Source organism: Prunus avium, chromosome 1, assembly GCF_965620075.1.
Source record: "Prunus avium chromosome 1, drPruAviu1.hap1.1, whole genome shotgun sequence".
Taxonomy (NCBI): domain Eukaryota; kingdom Viridiplantae; phylum Streptophyta; class Magnoliopsida; order Rosales; family Rosaceae; genus Prunus; species Prunus avium.
The window spans coordinates 6,063,792-6,075,345 of NC_142284.1; the positions used below are offsets into that span (position 1 = coordinate 6,063,792).

The following is an 11,554-nucleotide window of genomic DNA, read 5'->3' on the forward strand; positions in this document are numbered from 1 at the left end:
TTTAGGGAGGAATTGTAAAAATGCAACTCCAACCATGCTCCCTATCCACCTCCTAAAATAGGGAGTCCTTTAGGAGCTCCTAAATTTGAGGAGAGAGAAAGTACTTCTAGTGGCTCCCTATAATTTAATGCTGCCTTATTTAATAAGTATTTCAAACATTTATTTAATGCTAATTATTTTTTATTTTATTTTTTAATAGAGATGGACCAATCAAAAAAGAGTTATAGCATTTATGACTCTCCAAATTAGGGAGTATGGTTGGAGTTGAAATTTTTTAGAGAGCTCCTAAAATAGCTTTCTTTATTTTTAGCAAAATTTTAGCTAAGAAATAGAAAGCATCATTGCGGATGCTCTAAGATATCTGATATTAATGAAGAATTCTCCCAACTAAAACAATCTTTCCTTGGTTGGAATAATTGTTTCACCTTTCTATTGTGGGTGAGACACAAATAGTGGAGAATCAATTGGGGGGAAAAATATGGAATCCACATGTGAATCCACACATATAAATGCTTGTTTTAATAGCCTAGGTATATGTGCTCAACCATATTGAAATTTTAAATATATAAATATATTGTACCATTTCATTGTGAGATTCCCCAAATAATTTTATTTAACTGCTCCAGATACCAAATTACCACCTCAAACTTCGCTATCTAATTGAAATACCTTAATAATTTTCAATTGTAAAAAAAAATATTGTCCTCTCTTTGCTACTTTTTCTTTTGCTTGTCTTTTTCCTTTTTGATGTTAGCCTCAAAAGTGTATTTGACCGAGCTCTTCTGGCATCAAGTTTCTTTAAAAATGGTACCCGTAAAAAAATACATAGGAAATTTGATTTTGGTAGAAAACAAATGTCATGTGCATGCATTTTGTGTAGTTTTTGTCCTCTTGGGTGTTTACTTTTGTTTCACTTTTCAGCTTTGACCTAGATGAAAAAATAAAAACAAAATTAATTTACTTTTAATATTGAAACTATTTTTTCAAACATATACGTATAATCTTTTTTATAATCTTTTAAAACTCGAAGCAGTTGTTTTCTGCCCAATTATGAGGCCTACTTCTAAAGCAACCATTTACAAGCTAGAATTCTAAGAAAAAGACCCGGTGAGTAGCGCACTTTCCCTTTCAGGTATCTGATGTTATGCACAGCTGATATCTCCTTGTAAAAGTTTTACGATAGGGATACCAAACGTGACCTTTAACCAATGAAGCAGTTTGGGCGTAAAATTTTATATCGTAATTGCGCTAGTGCTATACCTAACACTTCCCTTCTCTTCATCTAAATGCCTGCATCAACAGAAGTAAGTGGTGCCATAGTCAAGGGCAACCAGGAATTTTTCAGCGGATGGGTTTGCTATACTTATTAGCTTAAAATTCAATTATCGTTTTTTTTTTTACTTACAATTTCTATAGACTTTATATAAATAAAAGTATATATTAGTATAAATCACGCTAGTTATAAACACAAGAAAAACAAAATGGAATTAGAGCCATATTATTCACGAAAGGAATAATTTCATTTAGAAAAATGGTTCTTTTTTGGAGACAAATCAATGAAATAAAATAAAATTGGAGAGTTAGAGCTAAGGACTTTACCCTTATTGTGGGTTATTGGTGTTGGGATAGTCTTTGACACCATATACAATCGTGAAAAACCTCTGACTATGCGTATTGGTGTTGCCAATATATAAAATTGTGTATTATTTATTTATTTTTAGGTTAAGATACTGGCTTATATAGGTTTGAATTTTTTTAAAACCAAAATCATCACTGTGCTACAGCCCACTGGAGCCTATATAGTGGTTCCGCCCATGGCCATAGTAATTCTATACTAAAAATATCATTTTTGTGTATTTTTCAATGAAGATAATCATCCTTTGGGGATTCCTAGAGGATCCTCTTTGTAATTTCTTTTTGCGTAAAAAAACATAATTTTTGTTCTTTCTAATTAATGTTAATCGTTGTACACTAGTCCATTAATGATTTATGAGTTATTTCTTAATTGTATCATAGTTATTATTATACAAGGTTAATCAAAATTAACATGTTTAGTATACACCACATATCACAGGCGTATCCGATCATGGTGCACTTGGGGTCAATGGCAGACCCATAAATTTTTCTAGGGATGGGCTAATATTTTTTTTTGGGAGATCTTTATATATATATATATATATATATATAGAAAAAAACTAGAAACCACGAGGGCACGCAGGCCTAACTAAATCAAAATAAAACGGAGTAGAGCAACTTAAAGGAAGCCCCTGCTCCCAAAGGTGGGAAGGGTTAAGATTATTACCTAAATTAGCTAAAGCATCAGTAGTGAAGTTAGCTTCTCGAAAGACATGCTGGAAAGAAACCTCTTCACAGTAGGAACTCAGCACCTTATATCTTGCACAAAGAGATGTATACTCCAAGGGACCGAAGCTTTTTGGTTGATACAGTTAATGATGAGTTTGGAGTCTCCTTTAACCATAACTTTACGCCAACCATTGTAGATTGCATGGGCCAGGCCATCCCGAAGCGCCAGACACTCCTCAATAGTAATCGACACTTGACCTGAGTTCTTGGCTCCTGCTAGCCGAACATTTCCATTCCAATCACGGATAACAAAACCAGTAGCAGCCAGGTTACCACGCATCGAGCCATCAAAATTCAATTTTATCCAATCTAAGGGTGGCGGTTTCCACTTGATAGCAAGCTCACCTTTTTTTTTTTTTTTTGGTGCAAAGGAGGGCTAACGCCCAAACAAAGAAACAGCAACTATAAGGGAATTAAACGAGGACTAGCCACATTGCTAGTATCAGCAGTAAGGACAGTACTAAGAAAGGCAGGCTCCGAGTCAAAAATATGAGGTCCAAGAGGGAGATCATAGCTTTTGGTAGCCAGAAGATCAGCATCACGATTTTGCTCACGGTAGATATGGGTAAGAGAGCAATGGAATTGATTTTACAATAGTCCAGACCATTCTGACTAGCAACATTAAGGGCTCTAACCGGATGAAGGGCAATATCTTTGAAAACACAATTGTTCCGAGCTTCCCAAATTTGCCAGCAGAGGAGAAGAGCTTTAGAAAGAATATTCTGGCCATCCTTATCCCTCGTGTGTGGGAGCATAGCTAACCACCCAATACCATCAAAATTCTGGTGTGAAGGCGTAGGGATTACTGAAGTACACCTCCATATTTTAGCTTCAAACTGGCATTCAAAAAATAAGTGATTAATAGTCTCCACATGATCATTACAGAGAGGGCATCATGGATTGATATGAGGTAAATATTTGTATATATGACTTCTAACTTGTAATCTTTTTCGAATGAATAACCAAGAAAAGAGCTTGACTTTAGAGGGCAGAGTTAAACTCCACATTTTCTTTAGTAACAAAGCTTTAGGAAGGATTGGCTCATCCTGTAATTGTAAATTATAAGCAGATTTGATAGAAAACTTCCCATTAGGGTTGGGCCCCCAAATTAACTCATCCTGTAGAAGAGACAAAGGGAGAGGAATAGTTAGAATTTTCTCTAGAATATCTTCATCAACCTCTTGAAGGAGTTTATCACGCTGCCAAACCTAGTTCTGAATAAAATCTGCAACTTTAGCATTCAAATTGAGATTACTTCTATGGAAAACAGGAATTAAATCTAACAAAGGAAAAGGGAAGACCCAATTTGCAGTCCAAAAAGGAATGGATTGCCCATTACCTACAATCCATCTTATACCTTTGTGAAGCATTGTTCGAGCATCAAGGATGGCCTTCCAAGTCAAAGAATGAGAAGTCTTTTTCTCAACAGAGAGAAAGTAGTTCTTACTTAAGTACTTCTTATCCATAATCTGAGCCCACCAATTGGAAGGATCAGTCAAGCAAATCCAGCCTAATTTTGCTAAAGCTACCTTGTTAAAATGAGCAGCATATCTAACCCCTAGATCCCCTAAATTTTTAGGCAAACAAATATCTTTCCAAGAAACTGTTTGGGCCTTCCAACAGGCAAACTTAGAGCGGATTCTTTCTATCATCAGTTTGGCATTAGCTGGATCTTTCCAAAAAAATGATATTGTGTATGCCAAGGTAACGACCTAAAATGGCCTTATGTTGAATCAGCAGAAGGTTACTTAGAGCAGCTCTCACTTGGGAATGAACATTACCAGAGAAATAAATAGTGGACTTATGCAAGTCAATTTTCTGTCCTGAGACTTTAGAAAAATTATCTAATAATGAGTTGATATTTCTGGCAGCCACATCAATTTCCCAGGCAAAAATAAGACAGTCATCAGCAAAAACCAGATTAGAAATTCGGTCGCCTTCAGGGGAAGAGAGAAAACCCATATTAGCTTTAGGATTCTTAGCAAGATTATTAAAGTGCCTAATAAAAGGCTCCATACACAAAATAAAAATATAAGGAGATAAAGGATCTCCTTGCCGAAATCCCCTAGAAGCATTGAAGTGGCCATAGGGAGATCCATTAATTAGAAAGGAGAAGGAAGTACTAGAGACACAATTCATGATTCAATCACAACAATCAATACTAAAACCAAATTGAGACAGGTAGCCTCCAATGTACCCCCAGTCAAGAAGGTCATAAGCCTTTTCAAGGTCAAGCTTAATAGCCATAGCTCCCCAGGTACTTTTCTTACGTTTGAAATCATGGAATAATTCATGAGCGATGAGAATGTTGTCAAAAATGGATCTTCCAGGAGCAAAAGCTCCCTAGTTTTTGGATATACACTTCGAAAGAATGGCCCTTAGTCGACTAACAAGGATTTTAGTGATTATACGAAACATTACATAAACTAATTGGCCTATAAGAGCATCTCCAGCGCAGCCCACCAAACCGGGCAAAAGGCCCCCCAGGGCAAGGTTTGGCCCTCCAGCGCTGCAGCCTGCAGCCTAGTTTCGCCTGGGTCCCACCAGCCCGGGCAAGCCCAAGGGCAGGTTTCGCCTGGGCTTCAGCCCGAGTTTTGTGACGTCAGCGAGCAAAAAAATATTTAAAAAATCCAAAAAAATTTCAATTTTTTTTTTTTAAATACCAAAAAATTATAGATGCTTTCCCTATAAATACATAACAATTTTATTCACTTTCTAAATTGTTTATATTTTGTTGCATAATATTTTTTTCCTTTCTTGCCTTAGACTTGCCCTTGACTTAGCCCTCATGGGTGGAACCACAAATGGCAAGGCTGACACTATTCACGTGAATAGTGGCAGCCCTTGCTTGCCCTTGCCCTAGACTTAGCCCTTATGGGTGGACATGCTCTAATGATTAACAGTCTCAGGAGAAGCTACTTTAGGAATGAGAGCTATATTGGTGTGATTGACATCCTGCAAAGGAATATTATTGGAAAGAAACTCGTTGACTAAGTTTTTAACCATTTGCTTAGTATTATCCCAGCATTTTTGATAAAAGACTGCTTTCAACCCATTCGGGTTAGGTGCTTTAAGAGGCCTTATACACTATGGCACACTCCAGTTCAAAATCTGAAACAAGAGCCAAAAGATTCACGTTATCTAGACTCGTGGCACAAGGCTCAATCACTTGGAGAAACTCCGTCATCAAATGATGATTTGGTGCATGTTCTGCCGTGAATCTAAGTTTGAAAGCCTTAATAAAAGTATGAGGGAGGTCATCACCCTCAACCCAAAGCCCATCTAGATCCCTTACTCTCTTTTATAATCAGGAATTTTTGGGCTAATTAATATTATATGGTAGGAATTTATATTTTTTATTATAGAAAATATGGTAGGATTTCAATGGGTAGAAGAAAATAAAATTTGATTTGCATGGTTAGGATATGCTGAATTCTAAAAGAAAAGTGGGCTAATATTTAATTATAGTGGATTTGTTGTACAATAAAGACTAAAGTACAAAACCAGTACTGGGCTAAGCCCAGTTGAGCCCCTTCGTAGGTCCGCCCTTGCTTGGGGTGCTATTCTTCTATGATGGTAGGAAACGAATATTTTAATTTTCAACAAATCAACTATACGAGCATAGAAGTTCTTCTTTGACAGCAATTCACACATTTGAGAATATATTATGAGGATATGAGGGACATAAAATTATTCTACTTTGTTCCGTACACGCGGTTACAATTATTCTTTCAACTAAGTTTCAAAACCAAAAAGAAGAATTAACATTGTTGTACAGCCCAGCAAAATTCCTCTGTTAGTGCTGCTATAACTCCATCCCTTCCTTGAGAAGCAACAAATGAACCATTCAGGTTCATACCAGAAATTGCACCATTCAAGATTCTGGCATTAGAATTTGTACTATTCTGATCAAGATTGTGGCACATGTGCAAACTTATAGTTTGCATCCTAGCCCAACTTAATAATTCACCACTTGATCAAGTGCCAAAAAGCAGCATATAATATGTGAATGCATTTCACCCTACTTCACAAATAATTCTTTTTCTTTCTCAAGATTACAAGTTCTTGTCTCTCTTTATAATAATAAGGGTACAAAATCAGTGTGAGTGCCCCTTAGTGTGGTATAAAAGAGCAATCGTGTGACAAGTTATGAACTCAAAAGTGAATCCTCACAATAAAAAATACATGAATTTACCTACTACGTGTCTTACTAAGGCAAATGTCATATGGTCATCTTTCCTCACCCAAGTATCGATATCTTGTAATTGGGTACCGCTCTTGGTCACCAAAATTCACTCCCCTTTGAAGCCTGATGTCCTTGTCGACACCAGGCCGTCCCTGAGATTTTGAGGGCCCTGTGCGAAACTTAAATTGGGGCCTCACATAATCTAATACGAAAAATACTATAAATAAAAATTTGCCATAACTTAATGTCATAAACAATTTTTTTTATAACTAAAAGTCATCATCAATAAACATGTAATGACTAACTAAGGGCCCGTTCGGTAATGTTTTAAGGGATTGTTTTCATCTTTAGAGAACAAAAATGAGACAAAAACACGTTCAGTGACCCAAAAACAGAAAACACTGAGAATGTTTTCATAAAATGAAAACAACTTCATGTGTACTTGTAGAAAACAGAAAGAAGTTGTTTTCGTTCTCATGAGAAATGTTTTCATAAATAACTCACATATTATTATTTCAAATTGTACTACCAGACAAGTTTTCATTGTTTTTGTTTTCTGAAAATGTTTTCTAATTAATCTACCATATGCATTTTCATTTCCTGAAAATGCAAATTCGTTTTCTTGTTTTCATTCTTTGAAAATATTCTAAGAAAACATTCTCCGAAAACGTTACCAAACGGGCCCTAAGTCGTTTTGTATATCCAAAAACGTATTTTCTAGTAGGTGGCATGTTTAGATTACAAAGAAAAATTCCAAAACCTTATAACCTGGAAGAAAATCCCAACAAGAAATAGATAAATATTTCTAAAAACTATATTCTCATATAACCAATCATCAACATGATAATAATTTAATAAAATAAGTCATGTAATATATAGATTGAAATTTAGATACATACCTGAATTTGAATTGAGATTTGAATATGCCTATTTGATTTTGAGTGGTCTTTATGAATTTAGGAATTAAGGTTTTTTCTTTTTAGTGTTGAAATTCCTGAAATTGAAATAATAACAAAAAATTTCAAAGGATTGAAAAAAGAACCAAGAGAGATTGATGAATGATGATGATTACTTACTAGAAAATCATAGTTTAAGAGAAAGAAGAAGTCATGAAGCTTTTTTTGTTTTGTTTTGAATGAAGAAAGTACTTTTCTTAGAGGAGAAAACTTTTTTTTTCTTCTAAGAACGATAGGGGAGGAGTAGAAAGTCTTTGCGGGATATATATACTCCTTCTGGTGGTTACCTTCGATGTTTCCCGTTTTTTAAAGGTGTTTCGATTTTTTATTTATTTTATAATTATGTAAAGCTTGTTATAATGCCCAAAAAAAATATAAAAAGGCAATTGATTGACTTCAATAAGAATCAAACACTTAGCCTGCTATATTATATATACAATTCTTATAATAACAATAATATATATATATATATATATATATATAATATAAAGAAATTTTTTTTCGGGGCCATGTGCGGTGGCGCCACTTGCACCACCCCAGGGCCGACCCTGGTCGGCACACTTCTACTTAGATTAAGCTTCGCTACCATATGAACAGCCCACATTCATGAAGCCATAACTGATTTGTTTATTGTCCCAAAATCAGTATTATGGAAAGAGTATATCGAAACTCACTGATATGATCATGTCCAAACCCAGAACACCAAACTTTCGCTTTAAGTTTTCTCTCGTTTCTCTTACCAAATCTAGAATATAATTATATGTCCATCTGTGGAATACTGAATATTGGTATTCTTAGAGATCCACAACCTTATTGACAGGAATATGCTAACATATACTAGGACAAAATGTCCCAAAGGTTCTTGGAATATTGAATTGGCAAAGGGTATCAAATAGTTATGTCATCTCCAACTTTTTCTTGGAATATTGAATGGACAAAATGTCCCAAACGTTTTTTATATGTTGGCGTAGTACGGCTGGCTCTTATAAAGAACAGGCAAAGCACTCTATCACAATACGGGTATCCATCACGAATTGTCTATCGAGATTAATTAGTATAGCACACTTTACCTTATTTTTCTAGATATAAAGAAGTAAATTTTATCACGAATTGTTCTTTCTATATAACAAACGCTCAGCTACGTAACCATGGAATGCAATTCGTGGGCTTTAACAACATTCTAAGGTCTTCATAAAAAGGATTCGGATCCTCTATTTTGATTTTCTCTATCATGATCTGCTTGACTTTTGTTCTTCATACGACACCTTATTAAAATTTAATAAGGGACTTAAAAGTTGACACATCATCCTTCAAACAAAAATTCAATTGACTCCTAATTAAAAAAGAAAAAAAACCCTAACCCAACTAACGACAAAGTTAACATCATGGCAATGAAAACCAAACCAAAGAATCCGAATCCGCATAAAAAAGGATAAAAGGCTTTAAATAAGGGATTTAAACTCTAGGGCTTTTAACAACAATGCTTTCCTTTTCTTTTCTTTTTAAACAAGGATTAAAAAAAAAATGAAACTCTTGCACAACTCCTTATTTATGTGGGACTGGGAGCTATCTTTATGAAGGATTACTACGCCAATCCAAAGTAAGTTTTATGCGTTTTTTTTTCTTGAGCAAACACCAATTTTTTTTATTTTTATAAAAATAATCTTGATATATATATTCTTTTTCTGATTTGGCTTTCTCCATATTCGTAAGAAGCAAACTTGAGGAGGAAGAAGTTGTGTACAACTCGAGGTATGATCAATTATAATTTGTTTATTTAATTGATAATTTAATATTGAAAACACCTTTCAAAATTCACCTCCGTTATAAACAACTCAACAATACTTGACATCACGCCAGTGTTCACGTCTAAATCTCGAAAGTTTGCCATCTAAGTTGTATCATAAAAATACATACTTTACCCACCGCCTGTTTACATGAATGCCACCTGTTAACTTTCATTTCATGGCACACTTTTAATAATGTTATTTATTTCATTTAACTATCTCCTCTTTTGGAGTTTTCGTTGCTGCTTCAAAGTAGTCATGCAACATACGATAAATCCTTCTTTTTCTTCCTTAATCTCGTTTTCATGAGGTAGGTAGATATATATTATTGCAAATTCCAGCAACAGAATAAGATAAATAAAAATTTTAAAATAAGAGAGGATACTCTTCTTGTATCCTTCATGAGGTAGCTTCATGTAAATATTTAAAAATGTTTTATGTTAGGTTAATGGCAGTTTGATGTATCTACAAATATTTGCAGTTTGATGGATGACGAGAGAATGGTTGGAGCAAGCTCTTGATATTCCTTTTTGGTTCTGCCTCTCTTCCACTCCTGTCTATTTTGTGTGGGGCTGCACTCATTGAGCCATTTTTAACCAGAGGCCTAATTTACGGTCCAAGTGAAGCAATAGACGAATGCAAGTTATATATATTAATTAGGTGGTCCATAAAAACTTTGCAAAAAGTAAAAGATATTTAACATTCAAAACAGGTAGTGTGGGTTAGGTCAGTTAGCGGGGATAGTGTTAGTTCCTCTCTCAAGTTTGAATTCTCCTTCCGATAAATTCAATTAATTTAGAGTAATTTAAACTATCTTGCATTCAAACATGTACAACCATTGCCCAATAAAGGACACTCCACTAGGTGTGAAGATAATCTATAATACACTTTATATAAAGGCAATGCAACAAAAACAATTGTTCAAGTTCTCAAATCATCAGCATGCGCAACTAATTAAACAAAGTAGCATAGGGTTACTCAAACACGTCAATTGTACTATCCACAATGCACCACACGAATCCACCGCCCCTAGCCAAATCCTCACATTTACACGGCAATCCGCATGGCATATATTCGGGAAAACCCAAATGCATATCTAAATACAAGGATTTTTTACACATCACCACACACCCGTATCATGTTCTTTTCTGGTTCCCCGTCGTCAACACTGCAGATAATAGTAAAAGTTGTGATTGGAGGAACCACTGACTTTGGCTGCGTTAGAGTACTTTAGTTTTAGGAGAAGGGCGAACAAAGTTTAGTGGATCCGTGTCATCAATCCATTCTTTTGAAATTTGTAAAACAGGATTCGATTTGCCATCAATTATGATCCTACGGATATATCCATGCAAATTGGTGGGATATTGCCCATTATTATCACCTAGAGATCCATAGCTAGATTCATTAACTCCTTTCCAAAAACTAAAAACTAGTATTTTGTTTAGGAACCATTATTATACTCTCTCTCTTTTTCTTTTTCTTTTCTTAACATTGGATGGTATGAAATGATACCTAACTTATTTCCAAAACATTTTATTACCCTCGTGCTTAAGAACCTTTTAAGGGCATCTCCTTCATTTTCATCTTAACTTCCATATTTTTATAAATAAGTGAATACGATACGAACGATAAGAAAGAAAGTGTTATCAAAAGATTAAACCGTCTTTTATTTAATTAAAAAAGTCAAAGGTGGTCAGATCAACCCTCGACGACCTTTATCTAAATTGATATTTGCTCCCCTGCCTGAATACATGAAAGACATACATCATCTTAGGCCCCCCTTTTCTATATGCTTTAGTGTGGTTCGAAATATATATTTGTTCCCCTGCCTGCAAACATCGGAGGCATATTTAATAAATATCCATAAAGTTCACTTTTGCAAACTTTTTGTTTGTTCCTCAAATAAATATGGAGTTATATTGAAAGAAATGAGGACGTAAAACTTATAGCTTTAGTGGTAGAGTACATTTTTCTATTCTCACGACCAGAATTTAATTTACACCTTCAAATCTCAAGCTTCTCTTCAGTCTGAATTTTTGTTTTCCTTTGTGTTGAGTGGTGCTTCCATTATTTCGTAAAAGTAATGAAAGGTCATAAACAAGTAGCCCTACTCATCATGCATGATTGAGAACGTGGGTCACAAAATTTTAACACAAAATTTTAAAACCTTATCTCTGCTGCTTTACAAATCTTTATCTACGCTTTACATTTTTTTTCTTCCTTTCGAGGGTAAATCCAAACTACATTTCAAAGGAAGAGAT

The 11,554-nt window shown here is 34.8% G+C and overlaps 1 long non-coding RNA gene across 1 annotated transcript; it reads left to right on the plus strand.

Moving 5' to 3' along the window:
• Positions 1-8,990: 8,990 nt before the first annotated feature.
• On the plus strand, positions 8,991-10,743 carry LOC148297192 (uncharacterized). The gene is made up of 3 exons (XR_015826043.1): positions 8,991-9,106; positions 9,220-9,258; positions 9,775-10,743. It is a non-coding gene; the product is annotated as an uncharacterized LOC148297192 (long non-coding RNA).
• The last annotated feature ends 811 nt before the right edge of the window (positions 10,744-11,554 follow it).